Raw genomic sequence first — 10197 nt, forward strand, 5'->3', positions numbered from 1 at the left:
AAGTTAAGTCTATGCTTATCATTGCTTTCCTGTCCACAGAGAAGTCAGAGTTGCTTTTTGATCTGTTATCTTGGTTTAGACAGCTTAAAACCAAATATTTGACAAAATGAGCTGCAGTTGTTGTCCTCTCCCTAACTGTAAACTATTCATCTCATACCTTTTAATAACCTGCTGCAAACCATCTGGGGCAAAATTCTCCCACTATTGCACTTTTTTGGCAGCATACATACAGGAGCAGTTAATAATGTTATCATTTCTTCTTATATATATTTTCCCCTTTTTCTTTTTCCCTTTAATAGGATTTTAATCTTTCTATTAAAATAAAATAAATAATTAAAAATGTTATCATTTTAGGATATTATCATCACCCACACATTAAAAAAACTGCCAGCCCACTTAATAGTTTTCTTTTTGAAAGCAAAATGGCACCTCGGGCATAAATCAACCCAGAAATTTATTGTTTTCCGCATTGGGGTGCTTCTGTATACCAATGCATTGGGGAGAAGAAGAAAAAAGTCCCATGAGTTTTTGCAAAGATAGAGATACATGGAAGTGGTATTGGTGCAAACAGGAGCCTTTCACTGGGAAACATTTATCACAGACAAATAACCTGCAACAATGACAACATTAGTGCTGAATAATGATCAAATTTGCCTTTCCAGTTTATGCTGGTTTTCTGATATACTGGGTTCAAAGTTTGGATATTATGAAATGCTCACTTCTGTTACCACGAACATAGATTTGCTTGCTGACTGCTGGAACTGTAAATATACTGCAAATACAATTATTGCAGATTTTTCACAATGCCTTTGTTAGCAGTCAGACCCTCCTCCCCTCTTCACACTGAGAGGGCAGTTTATTGATGGAATATCATAAATCCCTTCCTCATGTGCCATAAGTCCAAGGTACAGCCTGGTCAAAAGCAGGGTGAATGCCAACTGGGCAGGAACTTGGAAAATTACCAGAACATGAGTCAGAGGCAGCTGACTGACTGCTCCTCCATGCCTTGGAGAGATGTAGAGATAACAAGACTTCCTAAGAAAACCTCTGTCTAAGCTCATCAATGTCTTCCTATACCTACCCTCACCCATTTATCCTAATTAAAGCTATTCAGCTACCTGATAGTTCTTCCAATCCAGTGCTTACCAGGTCATCAAGCAGTATTCCCACCTATAGTCTATCCTAGACAGGAACCATCAAACCACTCACCATTTATTATTCTATCTCCGGACAAACCATTAAGCCATTGTTTTTGGAGCAAGACATTTCACAGGGAATGTTTTGCTCTATAATTGGGCTTCCTAGCTGTGTACTGTGTGTGTGTATTCTGGGACCCATCTATGCACTCCCAAATTCATTTGGGCCTTCTCTCTTCTTCATAAAATGCTGGTCATTTTGCTGCCTTTGTGGACCCCTCTCCTCTTCAAGACTGGTAATTATCACCTTCCCTGAACTGCTTTCTCCCCCTTTCCTCTTTAATTTCCTCTTAGCTAGCCCCATGGCGCAGAGTGGTAAGCTCTGCTCATGACCTGAATTCGATCCTGGCAGAAGCCGGGTTCAGGTAGCTGGATCAAGATTGACTCAGCCTTCCATCCTTCCGAGGTTGGTAAAATGGGTACCCAGTTTCTTGGGGAAGGCAGTGGCAAACCACCCCATATCAAAAAGTCTGCCATGAAAATGTTGTGATGCGATGTCCCCCCATGGGTCAGTAATGACTTAGTGCTTGCTCAGGGGACTACCTTTACCTTTACTTAGCCTTATATACGTGCTGTGTGTATTTGTGTTATTGCCATTTTTATTTTCTTTTAAAACAAAACCTTTCCTGTTGAACATCTTCCTGGTTTATTTAAATATTCTCTATGGGAATAATCCCTGTAAACATTGTGGGAGATTCCTTGTTACCCTCTCTCACTTGTCTCCTTTCCCCAACTAATTAAGGAGACCTCCTGTTTGGGTAACACTGTCATGTTAAAATTATTAATTAAGAAACAAGCAGCATAACAGACATTTAGATCAATGTGTCTGTAAGGTATTTTCTTTACTTTTATCCATCTTTTTCAAAAATATCCTTTTAAACAAATGTGTTGACTAATTTAAGGAACAAATTGATTATAGGCATAATATAGGTGAAAGCTTCTGAGCTGAAAAATTACCATTACTACACATGGTGTATATATTTTCTATTGAAGAAGCACTCAAGAACATTTAAGATACTTGGGTCTGGCCACAGGAATATATAATTTTAGTGGTGCACTAAACATTTAACATGGTTAAAACTGCAAATTTTTCATCCAGCCCCTCCTTCCATGCTTCTAAACCTGTGTTTCCTTCAAATACTAGCTGGTGATGATGTATGAATCCATGCTGTGACATTCTTTCCATCCTGACCAATACACATAAACAGCTATTAAAGGCATGGGCAGAAGACAGGCTTGCCATTTGCCCACCTGCAGAGACAAAACCCTGCTTTGGGTCCCAATTCCTTGCCCTCAGCGATTTGAGGAGCGGGAGAAAAAATGGTAGAGGGCAGAGCCTGTAATGATGCTCTAGGAATTTCCCCAATCTCTATGGTAATAACCATAGGGATCGTAGGGTTCCTAGAGCATCACCATGAAGTGATGATACATTCTCCAAACTTCCACCCAGAAGTGACATCATATCTTATGTGATGTTCAAGGAATTCCCCCAGTTTCTATGGTCTTTACCATACAGACTGAGAAAATTCCTAATGTGTCCAGTGTGATGTCACATCCCCTAACTCTCCATCATCCCTGGCACGGCCATGAAATCTCCAAGGATTTGCCAGTGCTAGACTTGCAACTAGGTTTGCCAGCATGAGGCTGGCAACTGGTGAGAGACTCACCAGTTCAGTGGGGGTCCTTGGGTCACTAGTGATTGTCTAGCATTCAGCCAAAATTCTGCACTAATGCCAGAAGTGATGTTATTGCATCACCAGCAAAGCTTATCACCTCCATTCCCCCCGCCCCTCTATTTTTCCCTGCCTCTCAGCTGAGTTGTGGCGGGAACTGCCAGTGAGTAGAAGGAGGTTTCGCACTGAAGCTGACTTGGCACTGCTACTTGTAACCCTAGCTGAAGAGGAGGACAGGCTGGGTTTTGTCCTGGCAACCTTAATTACTGTGCTATCGTGTATGCGTGCACGTGTGTGTGTGTGTGCGTGCACATGCGTGAACAAACACACTTTTATACAAGATCAACCTGTCTTTCTTGCAAATCCAGAATGAATTAACCATTAGGTTAATATGGCTATAACCTTAAGCTATATTTTTGTAGCCCTCAATTTCCCGGCTCAGCCACGCATCTCACTGAGTTACTGGGTTACCTTGTACCAGTCACGCTAGGGCTGCCAGCTGCATGAAGAAGAAAAAAATGTCCTGCTCCTTTGACAGAGGTTTAATGTATGAAAATGGGCAGCTGAAGCTTTTCATAGCAAGGAGAAAAATAGCATCACTGAGTAGATAATATCCCATTGAGCCTTTATTAAAGGAACAAAACTTCAGGATTGTTAGCAACCCTAAACTTACACTGCATTGTTATGAGTTTGGCCCTTAGTCCATGGCACACAGCCTGAGGCTGCACACAACCCACATAGAGTTGTCCCTGGCATCTAGTAGGAGGCTTGCCTTCAGGGGGATACTTCACCATCAACAGGCAGACATTGCTGGCAACACACTGATGTTACTCCCCTTGTGCCCAGAAGTGATGTCAGTACATCTCCAGGGACTCTCTGGCATTTCTCAAAAATTCAATGGTTTTAGTCTTTGTGAAATGCCACAATGTCTCCTACCCCTTCCAGTTTAAACCAGAAGTGATGTTGGTAAACCAGGCCTTTCCCCCCTGCCCCAATTTCTCCTGTTGGTGCCCAGGGCACCGGCAGGCATTGAAGAGAATTGGCAGAAGGACAAAAGTTATGGCATCCCTAGGCCTACAAGTGCTAGGCTGAAATAAGGACCCATTCCTTAATGGGTTTTTTTGGGTTTGTTTTGTTTATTTCAACAATATTGTTTACATTGGCTTGTTCTGAAAATTTGTGTAAGACACTTCAGGTGCCTTTGGGGAGAAAAGCACATAGAAATGCCCAAATAATTAAATAAATATCAGTATCACAATTTTGTGTTCTGCGTTGACTTGATCTAAACAATTCCAAAATGGTTCTACATACCAGCTGAAGCCAGCCAGCCATATACGGTATGTTTCAGTGAGGACACAGCCCATAATAGAGACATCTGTGGAGTTTATGTTCTTTGGATGGTCTCACTTAAACTGCCATGCCAAAAGCTACATTCCTTCCTAGCCCTCCTTTTCAAATCTTGTTATTATTGGATGGAAGGTAACAAGCAGGGCAGAAAATGCCATTTGTTAGGAGAAAACCAATATAATAAAGTGATCACAATCTTACCAATATTCTTGTTTGCAATTTCTTTCTTTGTAACTACGTGATACAAAGTTCTGTTAGTCATTAGCTTGTTCCTCTTCTTCAAGGTTAACCAGAACCATTAAATGTAAATAACTTTCTTGGTTTTCCTAACAGAAAGCCAGGCAGTACAAAGAAGAAAACCAGAGACATATACTAATCTCATGGGGGGGGGGAGAGAGAGAGAGAGAGAGAGAGAGAGGGAGAGAGAGAGAGAGAACTTTGTACCCCAAAAGTAGACACTCTTGTTGGGTAAGCTAGCATTTACCTGTACAGCCAACAGTGTAGCCAGGTTTGAGGTATTTTGCTGCCCCAAGCAAAGTACACTGACCACTTCTCCGTAGGCTTGCCAGCCTCCAGGTGATTATAACAGACAAGCCTCCCTGAATACAGAACTAATCAAACAAAGTGGAACCCCACAATTCAAGAAAAAGAAATTATTATGCACAATGGTACAAAAGACTTGTATTGAAATAAAGTGAACAAGTACTCAATAAATATGCTGTAACAATAACATTAAATATCTTATATAGACTACATGCAATGTCCAAATCCCAATACAAAAATATTTTTCCATGTACATTCATTCAAATATAGGCAACGGCAATCAAATTCATGTATAAGTCCAACTACACCTTCTGATGTGTCTTTCTTTTTCTTCTAGATGCATGGATCCAGGGTGTTCCTTACACAGGTAGATGAAAGACAGGTCAAAAACTACTGTCTTGACTATCAGATTCTCCCATATGAAACTTTTTTCCTTGCTTCTTATAGGTGGATCTGGAAAAGACAGGAGCTGGTCCAGCAGACACACTTGTAGAGCTCCCAAGTGTCTGTCCTGGCACACCCAGAATCAAGTAGTTTAAAATATTTGTCTTAGGCTGTTTTATTGTGAGTTTATTGAATATTATATGTTTGTATTGTTTTTAACTGTTGTAATTGTTGTGAACTGCCTTGAGTTCTTAACTGAAGAGAAGCAGTATAGAAATTGAATAAATAAAATAAAATAAATAAAAATACTAATGGAACGCAGTGTCAAAAGATGCAGTGATGGTCACTGGTAGATAAGTGTATCAGTGATTATTAGACATGACAGCTAAATGGAACTTCCATGTTCAGAGGCAGTATACCAAGTGCTGTGGAACAAAGTGTTGGAGAGGATTATTCTCTTCATGCCCTGCCTACAGGCTTCCTAAAAGCACCTGGCTGGTAACTGTTGGAAATAGGATTCTGGACTAGATTGGTTATCCTATCCAACAGTTCTTTTCTTCTATTCTTACTTATGCAATAATGCTAATTCCTAAGGGTAAGTCACTTGGTGCCTTGGGAAAATATGTTGATTTTCAATCTGTGGACATGTCACAGAAGACTCATAGTCACTTAACCACATGTGGTAGGGAAAATATTCCCTCTGCTTATCTGTTGCTGATATTTGCCTTTGTTTATGGATGAGGCAGTTGAATCTCCAAAAGTAACTCAGAAAGCACCATACTAGAATTGCCACAGGCTTGAGTGGCAAGTCCAAAAGAGCCACTGTAGGCTCTCACCTCTGGAGTGCAGAATGATTGTTGTAGGCCACATTGCTGCAGAAGCCCATCCTGAGACCCCTTCCAAGCAAAATTCTCAGAGAAGAAAGCAGCATGTCTTCAGTGCTTATGGGATGAAGACCTGACTTAACTCTCCTTATGAAATGGTGAGACAATCTGCACATGCTCAGAAGCAGTTACTCATGCTGACATGTCCTGCTCTTTTTCTTCTCCATGGAGCTGACTTTTACCTTTTAAGACACGGCACCTTTATGAAGGAATTTACAGTCTGCTTTGGAAACATGAACAAAAGATATTGTAGTGCAACCTGGTTGTATTCATCCTGTCACCTGAAAAGTCCATTCATTTTATTGTTTCAATAACTTTCTCTCCTGGGACTTTAGTAAACTATGACATGGAGGTGAAGCAGGTGGATATTACACCACTGAGAATTCCTGTCTATTTTACTTATTCAGTTAGGAAAAAAATTATGCTGCCTCTCCAGGGAACTTGCCTAAGGCAGCTTACAAAATAAAACAGAAAAAAAATTAAAAGTTGTTAATTAAAATCCAGCATTAAAAACCCAGCCAGAGCACAAAAACATAAAACACTGAGCATTTAAAAATGAATTCAACAGCTTTCAGTCTAAAAGTACACTACAAGAATGGTGTTCAAAGACCAACTCCTTAATTAAAAGCTTGAGTAAACAGAAAAATTTTGGCCTGGCACCTAAAACAGAACAGGTACTAGGCAAGCCTCTGGGGGAAGGACATTCCACATGCAAGGTGCCACTGCTGAAAAATCCCTGTCTCTAGTACCATTCTCAATTGCTGTGGGATTTGAGTTGCCATGAGAGTAATTTGCTGAACTGATAGGTTTGCAGTGGGTTGCAGTCTTTGCATTGTTGTAATGATGTCTATCGGATGCTATATAATAAAATTTGGATTCATTTAGCTGATTTAAGTTGTTCTGGTGTCTCCCTCTATGAGGAAGCTATGTGTGGTTTGGGATTTCCTTCCTTCTAGCTTTTTGTGGTTTAGATTAAGCTCAGATGGGGGACCTCGCCAGCTATAAGATATTATCATGTTTGCTGGCAACGTGATAACAACAAGCGTACCGCGCCATGACAAGCTAAGAGAAAAAAATTGTAACAACAATAAAGAACATTGAAAAATATCTTTTTAAGGATATATCATGTCATTTTAAATTGTAAGCATAAGGCTGGGAACTGCAACAGGACAGGGATCCTGCATCCACGACAAAGAATAAGGGAAAAGAGAATAACATTTTCTGTTGACTATACCCCATTTGCTAATACTAACAAATGTATCGTGAATAAAGACTGGCGGCCACTGGTACAAGAGTTGCCTGACTATATTGATCCACCTAGGGCAGCCTTTTGGAGAACTAAGAATTTTTAATTTAATTTAATTTAATTTATTATATTTATATTCCGCCCTCCCCGCTTTCGCAGGCTCAGGGCGGATAACAAATACAAACACGTTTAAAAACATTTAAAAACATTAAATAATACATTTAAAAACATTTAAAAACATTAAATATAACAATTCATGCTGCATAGTGGTTCATACATGCCTCTGTGTTTGCATAGGGGTGATGGTTTAACCCCCCCTTCATGGGGGGGGGCGGGCACTGCCCAGCGTTAGCCATATGCCTGGCGGAATAGCTCTGTCTTACAGGCCCGGCGAAATGCAAGCAAATCTTGCCGGGCCCTTGTCTCGCAAGACAGAGCATTCCACCAGGTCGGTGCCAGGACTGAAAAGGCCCTGGCCCTGGTCGACGCCAGGCGGGCCTCCCTAGGGCCAGGGACACTTAAAAGATGTTTTCCGCCAGAGCGGAGAGTCCTCCGGGGCTCATATGGTGAGAGACGGTCCCTCAGATACGTCGGTCCCAGTCCGCGTAGGGCTTTGTAGGTTAACACCAAAACCTTGAACTTGATTCGGTACTCCACTGGCAGCCAATGCAGCTGGCGTAGCACCGGTGTAATATGCTCCCACGCCGGTGCTGGTTGGTTGAGACAAAGTCGGCTGAGTTGGTTGGTTGGTGCTGGTTGGTTGAGACAAAGATATGCTGGTCCAGTCGGACATCTATACAAAGAGACCACTTAGAAACTTACCTCAAAAATTCCGCCCCCCCCATGCAGTTATTGTTCTGTTTGCAGCTTAATAATGAATAATGTTAGGGGGAAATTTTCTTAAAGATACTCTGCGTTCAGATTACATTTCCCAACAGCCATTACCCACATTAACTTAAGACACTAAAACAGTGATCCACAAAGAAAAATGAGCTTTAGTATAATAAAACCCAGATGCAGATGCCCTCATTAAGACATATGCATAAAAAAATAGTCACAGCAGAGAATCTTATATACTTATTGCAGCCAATTGTTTACAAAATAAAAGATCAAAGGTTAACACAGGGTTTATACAAATAATTCTTTGTAAATGCTGCCTTCAGGAATTATGGCACCTGATGGGTCTGAATGACAAGACAGTAAACACTTCTTAATATAAACATGTCAAAAAGTTTGGAGCCTTCATCTTACAGTGTGTCTTAGAGACTGCTCTCCAAGGCTATTTCTTGATTAGCAAAAAGGAAAACAAGAAATGTTGACATTCTTGTAGCTGCTGTTACTCTTTTAACCATGAGACTGCTTAGCTAAAGGAAGAATGTTCCCTGAATGTGTGTGCAGGTCTGCTTCAATAGCACTCATAATGGGAGAAAGATCATAAAATTTCCTAACAAATAACCAAGAAGTTAATGCTATGGGTATTCCTTTAACTTCTTTTGCTACTTGCAATACAGACAGTGTTTCTACCTAATCAAATGTAAGTGTGGAAAACTGTGTTGGTAATAGCACCCGAGTAATAAGATTAAGGATCCAGGAACATCTAATGCGTATTAGTTGAAAGGTAGTTGACACCTCTCTAGTTTCACATTTTGTGGAAACAAAATATGGAATAAGGAGATGCTTTTTACAAGTCTTTACATTAGCAGCTCCACAAACTCAGAGAATATTAGGAGGGATCTCCTTAGAAAATAGGCATTGTGTATCTTTAAACTTAAAACTGTTGCCCTAGCAGGTCCTTAATGTCAATATTAAGTTGTCATGCTTTTTAATTTGTAGGAGGTATTCATAGACCAATTTTGGAATACTGTACCTTTAATTGATAGAACATCATCCACAATTGTATATATGTATGATGCAAATTATGTCATCTACCTGCTTGGAGGGAGCGGCTGGAAAATGCAGGGATATTAGATTTGTATTATTGAATGCCTTGTTGTAAGTATGCCTGCAATTGATTCATTTTAAAATTATTTTTAAAGAGATGCTTGGTCAAACATGTTGTTTAAATGATTTCTAGCTTGTAACTGCCATGAAGAAGGATAACAAAAATGGGACATGAATGCTAGCCCACCCGTAGCAGTTATGAAGTGGAGCAAGTCTCCCCCTTTGGATCATTGAATGACTTCAATTATGTTGGCACATGCATGAACTTTGTGACTGTAAATGTTTTTGTAAGTGATAACTTTATACTTTCTGTGAGGCACTGTCATTTTAAAAGAATAGGCATCGGTCACTTTAGCTACTGTTTGAACTGCTAACTTTTCAATTTTGCCCAATAAGCACATAGCATTTTACTGTAATTGTATGACTACCTCCAGAGATGTCATATGGTTTTGAGACTTAAGTTTTGCTGCTTTTCATTGATTGTTATATTCTGACAGCCTTTTGTAGATGACGTTTTTTGACATATTGATAATTTATGAACATATATGGAATGTTACTAGAATAACCCTTAAAAAGATATTTTTCAACATTCGTTATTACAATTTTTTTCTCCTCATGGCACAGTGCGCTTTTTGTTGGTGTCTTTAACATGACTCTCTCACATTTGTTTCAGCAGTATGATAACAGCAAGCCTGAGTGCCAGGGAGGATGAGAACTGACATGATCTCCAAGTGATCTTACCTTGACTGAACTCCCTTGCTTACACAGGAGGTGAGCTCTTGATTGGAGTGCCTTGATGTTTTCTGCTCAAATTCTGCTTAAATACTGTGCCAAGCAGCTATGCATCTGCACAACAATCACTTGTCAGGGTAGGGTTGCCCGGCCCTCCTGCCTGAAAAGCAGCAAGTGAGGGTGCTGATCCTCCTCTCCTGGTGAGCAGAGGCAGACTGAAGCATGCTACTCACAGTGATGACATCACTTCC

This window comes from Eublepharis macularius, chromosome 6 (genome assembly GCF_028583425.1).
Source record: "Eublepharis macularius isolate TG4126 chromosome 6, MPM_Emac_v1.0, whole genome shotgun sequence".
Classification (NCBI taxonomy): Eukaryota; Metazoa; Chordata; class Lepidosauria; order Squamata; family Eublepharidae; genus Eublepharis; species Eublepharis macularius.